Source organism: Triturus cristatus, chromosome 10, assembly GCF_964204655.1.
Source record: "Triturus cristatus chromosome 10, aTriCri1.1, whole genome shotgun sequence".
In the NCBI taxonomy this organism is placed as follows: Eukaryota; Metazoa; Chordata; class Amphibia; order Caudata; family Salamandridae; genus Triturus; species Triturus cristatus.
The window spans coordinates 664,496,831-664,516,678 of record NC_140593.1 but is presented as its reverse complement, the minus strand read 5'-3'; positions in this window follow the sequence as shown (position 1 = coordinate 664,516,678).

Sequence of the window (19,848 nt, the reverse complement as noted above, 5' to 3'; positions counted from 1 at the left end):
TGTAGTTAAAAGACGCAACATTTGAAAATGGACCATTTTTTACGTTTCTGAAGCATGTCATAAGGGGGGGTGGTTATCTCTTTCATCAAAAATCTGGCGTTTTTGATTGAACAATAAAGGCCTCCAAATGTTATTTAATTCACTTCCCGTGGAGGAGAAACACTTTTTAAGGCCTCAGAATGAGTAAATTGGCCATTTCCATTCACTTTTACCCATTCCTCAAATCTTGTGTTTAAGGCCCCTGGAAGCATGAAAATCACTTTAAACATCTCATTTTTTCTTTAAAAGTGATTTTCCACGTACAAATGTGAATTGTAGTTCAAAGAGGCAACATTTGAAAATGGACCAGTTTTTTTAGTTTCTGAAGCATGTCGTAAGGGGGGTGGTTATCTCTTTCATCAAAAATTGGGCGTTTTTGATTGAACAATAAAGGCCTACAAATGGTATTTAATTCACTTCCCGTGGAGGAGAAACACTTTTTAAGGCTGCAGAGTGAGTAAATTGGCCAGTTTCATTCACTTTTACCCATTCCTCAAATCTTGTGTTTAAGGCCCCTGGAAGCATGAAAATCACTTTAAACATCTCATTTTTTCTTTAAAAGTGATTTTCCACGTACAAATGTGAATTGTAGTTCAAAGATGCAACATTTGAAAACGGACCATTTTTTTCGTTTCTGAAGCATGTCGTAAGGGGGGGTGGTTATCTCTTTCACCAAAAAATGGGTATTTTTGATTGAACAATAAAGGCCTCCAAATGTTATTTTATTCACTTCCAGTGGAGTAGAAACACTTTTTAAAGCCGCAGAGTGAGTAAATTGGCCATTTTCATTCACTTTTACCCATTCCAAAAATCTTGTGTTTATGACCCCTGGACGCATGAAAATCACTTTAAACATATCATTTTATCTCTAAAAGTGATAATCCACATACAAATGTGAATTGTAGTTCAAAGATGCAACATTTGAAAATGAACCATTTTTTTTGTTTCTGAAGCATGTCGTAAGGGGGGTGGTTATCTCTTTCATCAAAAATCGGGCATTTTTGATTGAACAATAAAGGCCTACAAATGTTATTTAATTCACTTCCCGTGGAGGAGAAACACTTTTTAAGGCCGCAGAGTGAGTAAATTGGCCATTTTCATTCACTTTTACCCATTCCAAAAATCTTGTGTTTAAGACCCCTGGACGCATGAAAATCACTTTAAACATATCATTTTATCTCTAAAAGTGATAATCCACATACAAATGTGAATTGTAGTTCAAAGATGCAACATTTGAAAATGGACCATTTTTTACGTTTCTGAAGCACGTCGTAAGGGGGGGTGGTTATCTCTTTCATCAAAAATCGGGCGTTTTTGATTGAACAATAAAGGCCTACAAATGTTATTTAATTCGCTTCCCGTGGAGTAGAAATACTTTTTAAGGCTGCAGAGTGAGTAAATTGGCCATTTTCATTCACTTTTACCCATTCCTCAAATCTTGTGTTTAAGACCCCTGGACGCATGAAAATCACTTTAAACATATCATTTTATCTCTAAAAGTGATAATCCACATACAAATGTGAATTGTAGTTCAAAGATGCAACATTTGAAAATGAACCATTATTTTCGTTTCTGAAGCATGTCGTAAGGGGGGGTGGTTATCTCTTTCATCAAAAATCTGGCGTTTTTGATTGAACAATAAAGGCCTCCAAATGTTATTTAATTCGCTTCCAGTAGAGTAGAAACACTTTTTAAAGCCGCAGAGTGAGTAAATTGGCCATTTTCATTCACTTTTACCCATTCCAAAAATCTTGTGTTTATGACCCCTGGACGCATGAAAATCACTTTAAACATATCATTTTATCTCTAAAAGTGATAATCTACATACAAATGTGAATTGTAGTTCAAAGATGCAACATTTGAAAACGGACCATTTTTTTCGTTTCTGAAGCATGTCGTAAGGGGGGGTGGTTATCTCTTTCACCAAAAAATGGGCGTTTTTGATTGAACAATAAAGGCCTCCAAATGTTATTTTATTCAATTCCAGTGGAGTAGAAACACTTTTTAAGGCCGCAGAGTGAGTAAATTGGCCATTTTCATTCACTTTTACCCATTCCAAAAATCTTGTGTTTAAGACCCCTGGACGCATGAAAATCACTTTAAACATATCATTTTATCTCTAAAAGTGATAATCCACATACAAATGTGAATTGTAGTTCAAAGATGCAACATTTGAAAATGAACCATTATTTTAGTTTCTGAAGCATGTCGTAAGGGGGGGTGGTTATCTCTTTCGTCAAAAATCTGGCGTTTTCGCTTGAACAATAAAGACCTCCAAATGTTATTTTATTCACTTGCCGTGGAGGAGAAACACTTTTTAAGGCCGCAGAGTGAGTAAATTGGCCATTTCCATTCACTTTTACCCATTCCTCAAATCTTGTGTTTAAGGCCCCTGGAAGCATGAAAATCACTTTAAACATATAATTTTATCTTTAAAAGTGATTTTCCACATACAAATGTGAATTGTAGTTCAAAGAGGCAACATTTGAAAATGGACCATTTTTTTAGTTTCTGAAGCATGTCGTAAGGGGGGTGGTTATCTCTTTCATCAAAAATCGGGCGTTTTTGATTGAACAATAAAGGCCTACAAATGTTATTTAATTCGCTTCCCGTGGAGTAGAAACACTTTTTAAGGCCTCAGAATGAGTAAATTGGCCATTTTCATTCACGTTTTCCCATTCCTCAAATCTTGTGTTTAGGGCCCGGGGACGCTTGAAAATCACTTCAAACATCTAATTTTATCTCTAAAAGTGATTATCCACGTACAAATGTGAATTGTAGTTCAAAGACGCAACATTTGAAAATGGACCATTTTTTTCATTTCTGAAGCATGTCGTAAGGGGGGGTGGTTATCTCTTTCGTCAAAAATCTGGCGTTTTCGCTTGAACAATAAAGACCTCCAAATGTTATTTTATTCACTTGCCGTGGAGGAGAAAAACTTTTTAAGGCCGCAGAGTGAGTAAATTGGCCATTTTCATTCACTTTTACCCATTTCTCAAATCTTGTGTTTAGGGCCCCTGGAAGCTTGAAAATCACTTTAAACATCTAATCTTATCTCTAAAAGTGATTTTCCACGTACAAATGTGAATTGTAGTTCAAAGACGCAACATTTGAAAATGGACCATTTTTTACGTTTCTGAAGCATGTCGTAAGGGGGGGTGGTTATCTCTTTCATCAAAAATCTGGCGTTTTTGATTGAACAATAAAGGCCTCCAAATGTTATTTAATTCACTTCCCGTGGAGGAGAAACACTTTTTAAGGCCTCAGAATGAGTAAATTGGCCATTTCCATTCACTTTTACCCATTCCTCAAATCTTGTGTTTAAGGCCCCTGGAAGCATGAAAATCACTTTAAACATCTCATTTTATCTTTAAAAGTGATTTTCCACATACAAATGTGAATTGTAGTTCAAAGAGGCAACATTTGAAAATGGACCATTTTTTTCGTTTCTGAAGCATGTCGTAAGGGGGGGTGGTTATCTCTTTCATCAAAAATCGGGTGTTTTTGATTGAACAATAAAGGCCTACAAATGTTATTTTATTCACTTCCAGTGGAGTAGAAACACTTTTTAAGGCCGCAGAGTGAGTAAATTGGCCATTTTCATTCACTTTTACCCATTCCTCAAATCTTGTGTTTAAGGCACCTGGAAGCATGAAAATCACTTTAAACATCTCATTTTTTCTTTAAGAGTGATTTTCCACGTACAAATGTGAATTGTAGTTCAAAGAGGCAACATTTGAAAACGGACCATTTTTTTCGTTTCTGAAGCATGTCGTAAGGGGGGGTGGTTATCTCTTTCACCAAAAAATGGGCGTTTTTGATTGAACAATAAAGGCCTCCAAATGTTATTTTATTCACTTCCAGTGGAGTAGAAACACTTTTTAAAGCCGCAGAGTGAGTAAATTGGCCATTTTTATTCACTTTTACCCATTCCAAAAATCTTGTGTTTAAGACCCCTGGACGCATGAAAATCACTTTAAACATATCATTTTATCTCTAAAAGTGATAATCCACATACAAATGTGAATTGTAGTTCAAAGATGCAACATTTGAAAATGAACCATTTTTTTTGTTTCTGAAGCATGTCGTAAGGGGGGGTGGTTATCTCTTTCATCAAAAATCGGGCATTTTTGATTGAACAATAAAGGCCTACAAATGTTATTTAATTCACTTTCTGGGGTGGAGAAAAACTTTTTAAGGCCTCAGAGTGAATAAATTAGCCATTTTCATTCACGTTTTCCCATTCCTCAAATCTTGTGTTTAGGGCCCGGGGAAGCTTGAAAATCACTTCAAACATCTAATTTTATCTCTAAAAGTGATTATCCACGTACAAATGTGAATTGTAGTTCAAAGACGCAACATTTGAAAATGGACCATTTTTTTCGTTTCTGAAGCATGTCGTAAGGGGGGGTGGTTATCTCTTTCGTCAAAAATCTGGCGTTTTCCCTTGAACAATAAAGACCTCCAAATGTTATTTTATTCACTTGCCGTGGAGGAGAAACACTTTTTAAGGCCGCAGAGTGAGTAAATTGGCCAGTTTCATTCACTTTTACCCATTCCTCAAATCTTGTGTTTAAGGCCCCTGGAAGCATGAAAATCACTTTAAACATCTCATTTTTTCTTTAAAAGTGATTTTCCACGTACAAATGTGAATTGTAGTTCAAAGAGGCAACATTTGAAAACGGACCATTTTTTTCGTTTCTGAAGCATGTCGTAAGGGGGGGTGGTTATCTCTTTCACCAAAAAATGGGCGTTTTTGATTGAACAATAAAGGCCTCCAAATGGTATTTTATTCACTTCCAGTGGAGTAGAAACACTTTTTAAAGCCGCAGAGTGAGTAAATTGGCCATTTTCATTCACTTTTACCCATTCCAAAAATCTTGTGTTTAAGACCCCTGGACGCATGAAAATCACTTTAAACATATCATTTTATCTCTAAAAGTGATAATCCACATACAAATGTGAATTGTAGTTCAAAGATGCAACATTTGAAAATAGACCATTTTTTTTGTTTCTGAAGCATGTCGTAAGGGGGGGTGGTTATCTCTTTCATCAAAAATCGGGCGTTTTTGATTGAACAATAAAGGCCTACAAATGTTATTTAATTCACTTCCCGTGGAGGAGAAACACTTTTTAAGGCCGCAGAGTGAGTAAATTGGCCAGTTTCATTCACTTTTACCCATTCCTCAAATCTTGTGTTTAAGGCCCCTGGAAGCATGAAAATCACTTTAAACATCTAATTTTTTCTTTAAAAGTGATTTTCCACGTACAAATGTGAATTGTAGTTCAAAGAGGCAACATTTGAAAACGGACCATTTTTTTCGTTTCTGAAGCATGTCGTAAGGGGGGGTAGTTATCTCTTTCACCAAAAAATGGGCGTTTTTGATTGAACAATAAAGGCCTCCAAATGTTATTTTATTCACTTCCAGTGGAGTAGAAACACTTTTTAAAGCCGCAGAGTGAGTAAATTGGCCATTTTCATTCACTTTTACCAATTCCAAAAATCTTGTGTTTAAGACCCCTGGACGCATGAAAATCACTTTAAACATATCGTTTTATCTCTAAAAGTGATAATCCAAATACAAATGTGAATTGTAGTTCAAAGATGCAACATTTGAAAATGGACCATTTTTTTTGTTTCTGAAGCATGTCATAAGGGGGGGTGGTTATCTCTTTCATCAAAAATCGGGCATTTTTGATTGAACAATAAAGGCCTACAAATGTTATTTAATTCACTTTCTGGGGTGGAGAAAAACTTTTTAAGTCCTCAGAGTGAATAAATTGGCCATTTTCATTCACGTTTTCCCATTCCTCAAATCTTGTGTTTAGGTCCGGGGAAGCTTGAAAATCACTTCAAACATCTAATTTTATCTCTAAAAGTGATTATCCACGTACAAATGTGAATTGTAGTTCAAAGACGCAACATTTGAAAATGGACCATTTTTTTCGTTTCTGAAGCATGTCGTAAGGGGGGGTGGTTATCTCTTTCGTCAAAAATCTGGCGTTTTCGCTTGAACAATAAAGACCTCCAAATGTTATTTTATTCACTTGCCGTGGAGGAGAAAAAGTTTTTAAGGCCGCAGAGTGAGTAAATTGGCCATTTTCATTCACTTTTACCCATTTCTCAAATCTTGTGTTTAGGGCCCCTGGAAGCTTGAAAATCACTTTAAACATCTAATCTTATCTCTAAAAGTGATTTTCCACGTACAAATGTGAATTGTAGTTCAAAGACGCAACATTTGAAAATGGACCATTTTTTACGTTTCTGAAGCATGTCGTAAGGGGGGGTGGTTATCTCTTTCATCAAAAATCAGGCATTTTTGATTGAACAATAAAGGCCTCCAAATGTTATTTAATTCACTTCCCGTGGAGGAGAAACACTTTTTAAGGCCTCAGAATGAGTAAATTGGCTAATTCCATTCACTTTTACCCATTACTCAAATCTTGTGTTTAAGGCCCCTGGAAGCATGAAAATCACTTTAAAAATATCATTTTATCTTTAAAAGTGATTTTCCACATACAAATGTGAATTGTAGTTCAAAGAGGCAACATTTGAAAATGGACCAGTTTTTTTGTTTCTGAAGCATGTCGTAAGGGGGGGTGGTTATCTCTTTCATCAAAAATCGGGCGTTTTTGATTGAACAATAAAGGCCTACAAATGTTATTTAATTCGCTTCCCGTGGAGGAGAAACACTTTTTAAGGCCGCAGAGTGAGTAAATTGGCCAGTTTCATTCACTTTTACCCATTCCTCAAATCTTGTGTTTAAGGCCCCTGGAAGCATGAAAATCACTTTAAACATCTAATTTTTTCTTTAAAAGTGATTTTCCACGTACAAATGTGAATTGTAGTTCAAAGAGGCAACATTTGAAAACGGACCATTTTTTTCGTTTCTGAAGCATGTCGTAAGGGGTGGTGGTTATCTCGTTCACCAAAAAATGGGCGTTTTTGATTGAACAATAAAGGCCTCCAAATGTTATTTTATTCACTTCCAGTGGAGTAGAAACACTTTTTAAAGCCGCAGAGTGAGTGAATTGGCCATTTTCATTCACTTTTACCCATTCCAAAAATCTTGTGTTTAAGACCCCTGGACGCATGAAAATCACTTTAAACATATCATTTTATCTCTAAAAGTGATAATCCACATACAAATGGGAATTGTAGTTCAAAGATGCAACATTTGAAAATAGACCATTTTTTTTGTTTATGAAGCATGTCGTAAGGGGGGGTGGTTATCTCTTTCATCAAAAATCGGGCATTTTTGATTGAACAATAAAGGCGTACAAATGTTATTTAATTCACTTTCTGGGGTGGAGAAAAACTTTTTAAGGCCTCAGAGTGAATAAATTGGCCATTTTCATTCACGTTTTCCCATTCCTCAAATCTTGTGTTTAGGGCGCGGGGAAGCTTGAAAATCACTTCAAACATCTAATTTTATCTCTAAAAGTGATTATCCACGTACAAATGTGAATTGTAGTTCAAAGACGCCACATTTGAAAATGGACCATTTTTTTCGTTTCTGAAGCATGTCGTAAGGGGGGGTGGTTATCTCTTTCGTCAAAAATCTGGCGTTTTCGCTTGAACAATAAAGACCTCCAAATGTTATTTTATTCACTTGCCGTGGAGGAGAAAAACTTTTTAAGGCCGCAGAGTGAGTAAATTGGCCATTTTCATTCACTTTTACCCATTTCTCAAATCTTGTGTTTAGGGCCCCTGGAAGCTTGAAAATCACTTTAAACATCTAATCTTATCTCTAAAAGTGATTTTCCACGTACAAATGTGAATTGTAGTTCAAAGACGCAACATTTGAAAATGGACCATTTTTTACGTTTCTGAAGCATGTCGTAAGGGGGGGTGGTTATCTCTTTCATCAAAAATCGGGCATTTTTGATTGAACAATAAAGGCCTCCAAATGTTATTTAATTCACTTCCCGTGGAGGAGAAAAACTTTTTAAGGCCTCAGAATGAGTAAATTGGCCATATCCATTCACTTTTACCCATTCCTCAAATCTTGTGTTTAAGGCCCCTGGAAGCATGAAAATCCCTTTAAACATATCATTTTATCTTTAAAAGTGATTTTCCACATACAAATGTGAATTGTAGTTCAAAGAGGCAACATTTGAAAATGGACCAGTTTTTTTGTTTCTGAAGCATGTCGTAAGGGGGGGTGGTTATCTCTTTCATCAAAAATCGGGCATTTTTGATTGAACAATAAAGGCCTACAAATGTTATTTAATTCACTTTCTGGGGTGGAGAAACACTTTTTAAGGCCTCAGAATGAGTAAATTGGCCATTTCCATTCACTTTTACCCATTCCTCAAATCTTGTGTTTAAGGCCCCTGGAAGCATGAAAATCACTTTAAACATATCATTTTATCTTTAAAAGTGATTTTCCACATACAAATGTGAATTGTAGTTCAAAGAGGCAACATTTGAAAACGGACCATTTTTTTCGTTTCTGAAGCATGTCGTAAGGGGGGGTGGTTATCTCTTTCACCAAAAAATGGGCGTTTTTGATTGAACAATAAAGGCCTCCAAATGGTATTTTATTCACTTCCAGTGGAGGAGAAACACTTTTTAAGGCCTCAGAATGAGTGAATTGGCCATTTCCATTCACTTTTACCCATTCCTCAAATCTTGTGTTTAAGGCCCCTGGAAGCATGAAAATCACTTTAAACATCTCATTTTTTCTTTAAAAGTGATTTTCCACGTACAAATGTGAATTGTAGTTCAAAGAGGCAACATTTGAAAACGTAACATTTTTTTCGTTTCTGAAGCATGTCGTAAGGGGGGGTGGTTATCTCTTTCACCAAAAAATGGGCGTTTTTGATTGAACAATAAAGGCCTCCAAATGTTATTTTATTCACTTCCCGTGGAGTAGAAACACTTTTTAAGGCCGCAGAGTGAGTAAATTGGCCATTTTCATTCACGTTTTCCCATTCCTCAAATCTTGTGTTTAGGGCCCGGGGACGCTTGAAAATCACTTCAAACATCTAATTTTATCTCTAAAAGTGATTATCCACGTACAAATGTGAATTGTAGTTCAAAGACGCAACATTTGAAAATGGACCATTTTTTTCGTTTCTGAAGCATGTCGTAAGGGGGGGTGGTTATCTCTTTCGTCAAAAATCTGGCGTTTTCGCTTGAACAATAAAGACCTCCAAATGTTATTTTATTCACTTGCCGTGGAGGAGAAAAACTTTTTAAGGCCGCAGAGTGAGTAAATTGGCCATTTTCATTCACTTTTACCCATTTCTCAAATCTTGTGTTTAGGGCCCCTGGAAGCTTGAAAATCACTTTAAACATCTAATCTTATCTCTAAAAGTGATTTTCCACGTACAAATGTGAATTGTAGTTCAAAGACGCAACATTTGAAAATGGACCATTTTTTACGTTTCTGAAGCATGTTGTAAGGGGGGGTGGTTATCTCTTTCATCAAAAATCTGGCGTTTTTGATTGAACAATAAAGGCCTCCAAATGTTATTTAATTCACTTCCCGTGGAGGAGAAAAACTTTTTAAGGCCTCAGAATGAGTAAATTGGCCATATCCATTCACTTTTACCCATTCCTCAAATCTTGTGTTTAAGGCCCCTGGAAGCATGAAAATCCCTTTAAACATATCATTTTATCTTTGAAAGTGATTTTCCACATACAAATGTGAATTGTAGTTCAAAGAGGCAACATTTGAAAATGGACCAGTTTTTTTGTTTCTGAAGCATGTCGTAAGGGGGGGGTGGTTATCTCTTTCATCAAAAATCGGGCATTTTTGATTGAACAATAAAGGCCTACAAATGTTATTTAATTCACTTTCTGGGGTGGAGAAACACTTTTTAAGGCCTCAGAATGAGTAAATTGGCCATTTCCATTCACTTTTACCCATTCCTCAAATCTTGTGTTTAAGGCCCCTGGAAGCATGAAAATCACTTTAAACATCTCATTTTTTCTTTAAAAGTGATTTTCCACGTACAAATGTGAATTGTAGTTCAAAGAGGCAACATTTGAAAACGTAACATTTTTTTCGTTTCTGAAGCATGTCGTAAGGGGGGGTGGTTATCTCTTTCGTCAAAAATCTGGCGTTTTCGCTTGAACAATAAAGACCTCCAAATGTTATTTTATTCACTTGCCGTGGAGGAGAAAAACTTTTTAAGGCTGCAGAGTGAGTAAATTGGCCATTTTCATTCACTTTTACCCATTTCTCAAATCTTGTGTTTAGGGCCCCTGGAAGCTTGAAAATCACTTTAAACATCTAATCTTATCTCTAAAAGTGATTTTCCACGTACAAATGTGAATTGTAGTTCAAAGACGCAACATTTGAAAATGGGCATTTTTTACATTTCTGAAGCATGTCATAAGGGGGGGTGGTTATCTCTTTCATCAAAAATCTGGCGTTTTTGATTGAACAATAAAGGCCTCCAAATGTTATTTAATTCACTTCCCGTGGAGTAGAAACACTTTTTAAGGCCTCAGAATGAGTAAATTGGCCATTTCCATTCACTTTTACCCATTCCTCAAATCTTGTGTTTAAGGCCCCTGGAAGAATGAAAATCACTTTAAACATCTCATTTTATCTTTAAAAGTGATTTTCCACATACAAATGTGAATTGTAGTTCAAAGAGGCAACATTTGAAAATGGACCATTTTTTTTGTTTCTGAAGCATGTCGTAAGGGGGGGGTGGTTATCTCTTTCATCAAAAATCGGGCGTTTTTGATTGAACAAGAAAAGCCTACAAATGTTATTTAATTCGCTTCCCGTGGAGTAGAAATACTTTTTAAGGCCGCAGAGTGAGTAAATTGGCCATTTTCATTCACTTTTACCCATTCCTCAAATCTTGTGTTTAAGGCACCTGGAAGCATGAAAATCACTTTAAACATCTCATTTTTTCTTTAAAAGTGATTTTCCACGTACAAATGTGAATTGTAGTTCAAAGAGGCAACATTTGAAAATGGACCATTTTTTCCGTTTCTGAAGCATGTCGTAAGGGGGGGTGGTTATCTCTTTCACCAAAAAATGGGCGTTTTTGATTTAACAATAAAGGCCTCCAAATGGTTTTTTATTCACTTCCAGTGGAGTAGAAACACTTTTTAAGGCCGCAGAGTGAGTAAATTGGCCATTTTCATTCACTTTTACCCATTCCAAAAATCTTGTGTTTAAGACCCCTGGACGCATGAAAATCACTTTAAACATATCATTTTATCTTTAAAAGTGATTTTCCACATACAAATGTGAATTGTAGTTCAAAGAGGCAACATTTGAAAATGGACCAGTTTTTTTAGTTTCTGAAGCATGTCGTAAGGGGGGGTGGTTATCTCATTCATCAAAAATCGGGCGTTTTTGATTGAACAATAAAGGCCTACAAATGTTATTTAATTCACTTCCCGTGGAGGAGAAACACTTTTTAAGGCCGCAGAATGAGTAAATTGGCCAGTTTCATTCACTTTTACCCATTCCTCAAATCTTGTGTTTAAGGCCCCTGGAAGCATGAAAATCACTTTAAACATCTCATTTTTTCTTTAAAAGTGATTTTCCACATACAAATGTGAATTGTAGTTCAAAGAGGCAACATTTGAAAACGGACCATTTTTTTCGTTTCTGAAGCATGTCGTAAGGGGGGGTGGTTATCTCTTTCACCAAAAAATGGGCGTTTTTGATTGAACAATAAAGGCCTCCAAATGGTATTTTATTCACTTCCAGTGGAGTAGAAACACTTTTTAAAGCCGCAGAGTGAGTAAATTGGCCATTTTCATTCACTTTTACCCATTCCAAAAATCTTGTGTTTAAGACCCCTGGACGCATGAAAATCACTTTAAACATATCATTTTATCTCTAAAAGTGATAATCCACATACAAATGTGAATTGTAGTTCAAAGATGCAACATTTGAAAATAGACCATTTTTTTTGTTTCTGAAGCATGTCGTAAGGGGGGGTGGTTATCTCTTTCATCAAAAATCGGGCATTTTTGATTGAACAATAAAGGCCTACAAATGTTATTTAATTCACTTTCTGGGGTGGAGAAAAACTTTTTAAGGCCTCAGAGTGAATAAATTGGCCATTTTCATTCACGTTTTCCCATTCCTCAAATCTTGTGTTTAGGGCCCGGGGAAGCTTGAAAATCACTTCAAACATCTAATTTTATCTCTAAAAGTGATTATCCACGTACAAATGTGAATTGTAGTTCAAAGACGCCACATTTGAAAATGGACCATTTTTTTCGTTTCTGAAGCATGTCGTAAGGGGGGGTGGTTATCTCTTTCGTCAAAAATCTGGCGTTTTCGCTTGAACAATAAAGACCTCCAAATGTTATTTTATTCACTTGCCGTGGAGGAGAAAAACTTTTTAAGGCCGCAGAGTGAGTAAATTGGCCATTTTCATTCACTTTTACCCATTTCTCAAATCTTGTGTTTAGGGCCCCTGGAAGCTTGAAAATCACTTTAAACATCTAATCTTATCTCAAAAAGTGATTTTCCACGTACAAATGTGAATTGTAGTTCAAAGACGCAACATTTGAAAATGGACCATTTTTTACGTTTCTGAAGCATGTCGTAAGGGGGGGTGGTTATCTCTTTCATCAAAAATCGGGCATTTTTGATTGAACAATAAAGGCCTCCAAATGTTATTTAATTCACTTCCCGTGGAGGAGAAAAACTTTTTAAGGCCTCAGAATGAGTAAATTGGCCATATCCATTCACTTTTACCCATTCCTCAAATCTTGTGTTTAAGGCCCCTGGAAGCATGAAAATCCCTTTAAACATATCATTTTATCTTTAAAAGTGATTTTCCACATACAAATGTGAATTGTAGTTCAAAGAGGCAACATTTGAAAATGGACCAGTTTTTTTGTTTCTGAAGCATGTCGTAAGGGGGGGTGGTTATCTCTTTCATCACAAATCGGGCATTTTTGATTGAACAATAAAGGCCTACAAATGTTATTTAATTCACTTTCTGGGGTGGAGAAACACTTTTTAAGGCCTCAGAATGAGTAAATTGGCCATTTCTATTCACTTTTACCCATTCCTCAAATCTTGTGTTTAAGGCCCCTGGAAGCATGAAAATCACTTTAAACATCTCATTTTTTCTTTAAAAGTGATTTTCCACGTACAAATGTGAATTGTAGTTCAAAGAGGCAACATTTGAAAACGTAACATTTTTTTCGTTTCTGAAGCATGTCGTAAGGGGGGGTGGTTATCTCTTTCACCAAAAAATGGGCGTTTTTGATTGAACAATAAAGGCCTCCAAATGTTATTTAATTCACTTCCCGTGGAGGAGAAACACTTTTTAAGGCCTCAGAATGAGTAAATTGGCTAATTCCATTCACTTTTACCCATTCCTCAAATCTTGTGTTTAAGGCCCCTGGAAGCATGAAAATCACTTTAAACATATCATTTTATCTTTAAAAGTGATTTTCCACATACAAATGTGAATTGTAGTTCAAAGAGGCAACATTTGAAAATGGACCAGTTTTTTTGTTTCTGAAGCATGTCGTAAGGGGGGGTGGTTATCTCTTTCATCAAAAATCGGGCGTTTTTGATTGAACAATAAAGGCCTACAAATGTTATTTAATTCGCTTCCCGTGGAGGAGAAACACTTTTTAAGGCCGCAGAGTGAGTAAATTGGCCAGTTTCATTCACTTTTACCCATTCCTCAAATCTTGTGTTTAAGGCCCCTGGAAGCATGAAAATCACTTTAAACATCTAATTTTTTCTTTAAAAGTGATTTTCCACGTACAAATGTGAATTGTAGTTCAAAGAGGCAACATTTGAAAACGGACCATTTTTTTCGTTTCTGAAGCATGTCGTAAGGGGTGGTGGTTATCTCGTTCACCAAAAAATGGGCGTTTTTGATTGAACAATAAAGGCCTCCAAATGTTATTTTATTCACTTCCAGTGGAGTAGAAACACTTTTTAAAGCCGCAGAGTGAGTGAATTGGCCATTTTCATTCACTTTTACCCATTCCAAAAATCTTGTGTTTAAGACCCCTGGACGCATGAAAATCACTTTAAACATATCATTTTATCTCTAAAAGTGATAATCCACATACAAATGTGAATTGTAGTTCAAAGATGCAACATTTGAAAATGAACCATTTTTTTCGTTTCTGAAGCATGTCGTAAGGGGGGGTGGTTATCTCTTTCATCAAAAATCGGGCGTTTTTGATTGAACAATAAAGGCCTACAAATGTTATTTAATTCGCTTCCCGTGGAGTAGAAACACTTTTTAAGGCCGCAGAGTGAGTAAATTGGCCATTTTCATTCACTTTTACCCATTCCTCAAATCTTGTGTTTAAGGCCCCTGGAAGCATGAAAATCACTTTAAACATCTAATTTTTTCTTTAAAAGTTATTTTCCACGTACAAATGTGAATTGTAGTTCAAAGAGGCAACATTTGAAAACGGACCATTTTTTTCATTTCTGAAGCATGTCGTAAGGGGGGGTGGTTATGTCTTTCAACAAAAAATGGGCTTTTTTGATTGAACAATAAAGGCCTCCAAATGGTATTTTATTCACTTTCCGTGGTGGAGACAAACTTTTTAAGGCCGCAGAGTGAGTAAATTGGCCATTTTCATTCACTTTTACCCATTCCAAAAATCTTGTGTTTAAGACCCCTGGACGCATGAAAATCACTTTAAACATATCATTTTATCTCTAAAAGTGATAATCCACATACAAATGGGAATTGTAGTTCAAAGATGCAACATTTGAAAATAGACCATTTTTTTTGTTTCTGAAGCATGTCGTAAGGGGGGGTGGTTATCTCTTTCATCAAAAATCGGGCATTTTTGATTGAACAATAAAGGCGTACAAATGTTATTTAATTCACTTTCTGGGGTGGAGAAAAACTTTTTAAGGCCTCAGAGTGAATAAATTGGCCATTTTCATTCACGTTTTCCCATTCCTCAAATCTTGTGTTTAGGGCGCGGGGAAGCTTGAAAATCACTTCAAACATCTAATTTTATCTCTAAAAGTGATTATCCACGTACAAATGTGAATTGTAGTTCAACGACGCCACATTTGAAAATGGACCATTTTTTTCGTTTCTGAAGCATGTCGTAAGGGGGGGTGGTTATCTCTTTCGTCAAAAATCTGGCGTTTTCGCTTGAACAATAAAGACCTCCAAATGTTATTTTATTCACTTGCCGTGGAGGAGAAAAACTTTTTAAGGCCGCAGAGTGAGTAAATTGGCCATTTTCATTCACTTTTACCCATTTCTCAAATCTTGTGTTTAGGGCCCCTGGAAGCTTGAAAATCACTTTAAACATCTAATCTTATCTCTAAAAGTGATTTTCCACGTACAAATGTGAATTGTAGTTCAAAGACGCAACATTTGAAAATGGACCATTTTTTACGTTTCTGAAGCATGTCGTAAGGGGGGGTGGTTATCTCTTTCATCAAAAATCGGGCATTTTTGATTGAACAATAAAGGCCTCCAAATGTTATTTAATTCACTTCCCGTGGAGGAGAAAAACTTTTTAAGGCCTCAGAATGAGTAAATTGGCCATATCCATTCACTTTTACCCATTCCTCAAATCTTGTGTTTAAGGCCCCTGGAAGCATGAAAATCCCTTTAAACATATCATTTTATCTTTAAACGTGATTTTCCACATACAAATGTGAATTGTAGTTCAAAGAGGCAACATTTGAAAATGGACCAGTTTTTTTGTTTCTGAAGCATGTCGTAAGGGGGGGTGGTTATCTCTTTCATCAAAAATCGGGCATTTTTGATTGAACAATAAAGGCCTACAAATGTTATTTAATTCACTTTCTGGGGTGGAGAAACACTTTTTAAGGCCTCAGAATGAGTAAATTGGCCATTTCCATTCACTTTTACCCATTCCTCAAATCTTGTGTTTAAGGCCCCTGGAAGCATGAAAATCACTTTAAACATATCATTTTATCTTTAAAAGTGATTTTCCACATACAAATGTGAATTGTAGTTCAAAGAGGCAACATTTGAAAACGGACCATTTTTTTCGTTTCTGAAGCATGTCGTAAGGGGGGGTGGTTATCTCTTTCACCAAAAAATGGGCGTTTTTGATTGAACAATAAAGGCCTCCAAATGGTATTTTATTCACTTCCAGTGGAGGAGAAACACTTTTTAAGGCCTCAGAATGAGTGAATTGGCCATTTCCATTCACTTTTACCCATTCCTCAAATCTTGTGTTTAAGGCCCTTGGAAGCATGAAAATCACTTTAAACATCTCATTTTTTCTTTAAAAGTGATTTTCCACGTACAAATGTGAATTGTAGTTCAAAGAGGCAACATTTGAAAACGTAACATTTTTTTCGTTTCTGAAGCATGTCGTAAGGGGGGGTGGTTATCTCTTTCACCAAAAAATGGGCGTTTTTGATTGAACAATAAAGGCCTCCAAATGTTATTTTATTCACTTCCCGTGGAGTAGAAACACTTTTTAAGGCCGCAGAGTGAGTAAATTGGCCATTTTCATTCACGTTTTCCCATTCCTCAAATCTTGTGTTTAGGGCCCGGGGACGCTTGAAAATCACTTCAAACATCTAATTTTATCTCTAAAAGTGATTATCCACGTACAAATGTGAATTGTAGTTCAAAGACGCAACATTTGAAAATGGACCATTTTTTTCGTTTCTGAAGCATGTCGTAAGGGGGGGTGGTTATCTCTTTCGTCAAAAATCTGGCGTTTTCGCTTGAACAATAAAGACCTCCAAATGTTATTTTATTCACTTGCCGTGGAGGAGAAAAACTTTTTAAGGCCGCAGAGTGAGTAAATTGGCCATTTTCATTCACTTTTACCCATTTCTCAAATCTTGTGTTTAGGGCCCCTGGAAGCTTGAAAATCACTTTAAACATCTAATCTTATCTCTAAAAGTGATTTTCCACGTACAAATGTGAATTGTAGTTCAAAGACGCAACATTTGAAAATGGACCATTTTTTACGTTTCTGAAGCATGTCGTAAGGGGGGGTGGTTATCTCTTTCATCAAAAATCTGGCGTTTTTGATTGAACAATAAAGGCCTCCAAATGTTATTTAATTCACTTCCCGTGGAGGAGAAACACTTTTTAAGGCCTCAGAATGAGTAAATTGGCCATTTCCATTCACTTTTACCCATTCCTCAAATCTTGTGTTTAAGGCCCCTGGAAGCATGAAAATCACTTTAAACATCTCATTTTATCTTTAAAAGTGATTTTCCACATACAAATGTGAATTGTAGTTCAAAGAGGCAACATTTGAAAATGGACCATTTTTTTCGTTTCTGAAGCATGTCGTAAGGGGGGGTGGTTATCTCTTTCATCAAAAATCGGGTGTTTTTGATTGAACAATAAAGGCCTACAAATGTTATTTAATTCGCTTCCCGTGGAGTAGAAATACTTTTTAAGGCCGCAGAGTGAGTAAATTGGCCATTTTCATTCACTTTTACCCATTCCTCAAATCTTGTGTTTAAGGCACCTGGAAGCATGAAAATCACTTTAAACATCTCATTTTTTCTTTAAGAGTGATTTTCCACGTACAAATGTGAATTGTAGTTCAAAGAGGCAACATTTGAAAACGGACCATTTGTTTCGTTTCTGAAGCATGTCGTAAGGGGGGGTGGTTATCTCTTTCACCAAAAAATGGGCGTTTTTGATTGAACAATAAAGGCCTCCAAATGTTATTTTATTCACTTCCAGTGGAGTAGAAACACTTTTTAAAGCCGCAGAGTGAGTAAATTGGCCATTTTTATTCACTTTTACCCATTCCAAAAATCTTGTGTTTAAGACCCCTGGACGCATGAAAATCACTTTAAACATATCATTTTATCTCTAAAAGTGATAATCCACATACAAATGTGAATTGTAGTTCAAAGATGCAACATTTGAAAATGAACCATTTTTTTTGTTTCTGAAGCATGTCGTAAGGGGGGGTGGTTATCTCTTTCATCAAAAATCGGGCATTTTTGATTGAACAATAAAGGCCTACAAATGTTATTTAATTCACTTTATGGGGTGGAGAAAAACTTTTTAAGGCCTCAGAGTGAATAAATTGGCCATTTTCATTCACGTTTTCCCATTCCTCAAATCTTGTGTTTAGGGCCCGGGGAAGCTTGAAAATCACTTCAAACATCTAATTTTATCTCTAAAAGTGATTATCCACGTACAAATGTGAATTGTAGTTCAAAGACGCAACATTTGAAAATGGACCATTTTTTTCGTTTCTGAAGCATGTCGTAAGGGGGGGTGGTTATCTCTTTCGTCAAAAATCTGGCGTTTTCCCTTGAACAATAAAGACCTCCAAATGTTATTTTATTCACTTGCCGTGGAGGAGAAACACTTTTTAAGGCCGCAGAGTGAGTAAATTGGCCAGTTTCATTCACTTTTACCCATTCCTCAAATCTTGTGTTTAAGGCCCCTGGAAGCATGAAAATCACTTTAAACATCTCATTTTTTCTTTAAAAGTGATTTTCCACGTACAAATGTGAATTGTAGTTCAAAGAGGCAACATTTGAAAACGGACCATTTTTTTCGTTTCTGAAGCATGTCGTAAGGGGGGGTGGTTATCTCTTTCACCAAAAAATGGGCGTTTTTGATTGAACAATAAAGGCCTCCAAATGGTATTTTATTCACTTCCAGTGGAGTAGAAACACTTTTTAAAGCCGCAGAGTGAGTAAATTGGCCATTTTCATTCACTTTTACCCATTCCAAAAATCTTGTGTTTAAGACCCCTGGACGCATGAAAATCACTTTAAACATATCATTTTATCTCTAAAAGTGATAATCCACATACAAATGTGAATTGTAGTTCAAAGATGCAACATTTGAAAATAGACCATTTTTTTTGTTTCTGAAGCATGTCGTAAGGGGGGGTGGTTATCTCTTTCATCAAAAATCGGGCGTTTTTGATTGAACAATAAAGGCCTACAAATGTTATTTAATTCACTTCCCGTGGAGGAGAAACACTTTTTAAGGCCGCAGAGTGAGTAAATTGGCCAGTTTCATTCACTTTTACCCATTCCTCAAATCTTGTGTTTAAGGCCCCTGGAAGCATGAAAATCACTTTAAACATCTAATTTTTTCTTTAAAAGTGATTTTCCACGTACAAATGTGAATTGTAGTTCAAAGAGGCAACATTTGAAAACGGACCATTTTTTTCGTTTCTGAAGCATGTCGTAAGGGGGGGTAGTTATCTCTTTCACCAAAAAATGGGCGTTTTTGATTGAACAATAAAGGCCTCCAAATGTTATTTTATTCACTTCCAGTGGAGTAGAAACACTTTTTAAAGCCGCAGAGTGAGTAAATTGGCCATTTTCATTCACTTTTACCAATTCCAAAAATCTTGTGTTTAAGACCCCTGGACGCATGAAAATCACTTTAAACATATCGTTTTATCTCTAAAAGGGATAATCCAAATACAAATGTGAATTGTAGTTCAAAGATGCAACATTTGAAAATGGACCATTTTTTTTGTTTCTGAAGCATGTCATAAGGGGGGGTGGTTATCTCTTTCATCAAAAATCGGGCATTTTTGATTGAACAATAAAGGCCTACAAATGTTATTTAATTCACTTTCTGGGGTGGAGAAAAACTTTTTAAGTCCTCAGAGTGAATAAATTGGCCATTTTCATTCACGTTTTCCCATTCCTCAAATCTTGTGTTTAGGTCCGGGGAAGCTTGAAAATCACTTCAAACATCTAATTTTATCTCTAAAAGTGATTATCCACGTACAAATGTGAATTGTAGTTCAAAGACGCAACATTTGAAAATGGACCATTTTTTTCGTTTCTGAAGCATGTCGTAAGGGGGGGTGGTTATCTCTTTCGTCAAAAATCTGGCGTTTTCGCTTGAACAATAAAGACCTCCAAATGT